The following is a 482-nucleotide window of genomic DNA, read 5'->3' on the forward strand; positions in this document are numbered from 1 at the left end:
GAGGCTTGGCCAACCCAAGGTGAGAAGCAAATTGGTCCATAGAAAGCAAGAAACTGGTGTTCATCAACCGAAACTCAACGGTCTGGGCAGCTGGGTCATAGATAAAGGAGCTCATAAACTCCAAGGTGAGAAAAGGGTAGGAGTGTTTCCTCAGCCTATACAACCCCGTAAAACCCAAAGTCTCGAATATGTGACGGACATCCGTCTCTATTCCCAACTCCTCCAAAAGTGTAGTATCTATACACCTCGTCGGCCTCATTTTGCGTTTTTGCAAAACTACAAAATGCTCTCTCTGTTTGAAATCTACAAACACAACAGAAGGGTGTTCCAGAACCGCGGGTACCACAGATCCACTCCCCTCCCCAATCTCAGGCTGTGTCACCCTCCGCCGTTTACTCTGACGGGTCTCTACGTTCGGTCTCGGCATCTATTTTGGCATATGATTTAAACAAACTTGTATAAACATGCAAAGCATACAATTC

Source organism: Silene latifolia, chromosome 11 (assembly GCF_048544455.1).
Source record: "Silene latifolia isolate original U9 population chromosome 11, ASM4854445v1, whole genome shotgun sequence".
NCBI classification, from domain to species: Eukaryota; Viridiplantae; Streptophyta; class Magnoliopsida; order Caryophyllales; family Caryophyllaceae; genus Silene; species Silene latifolia.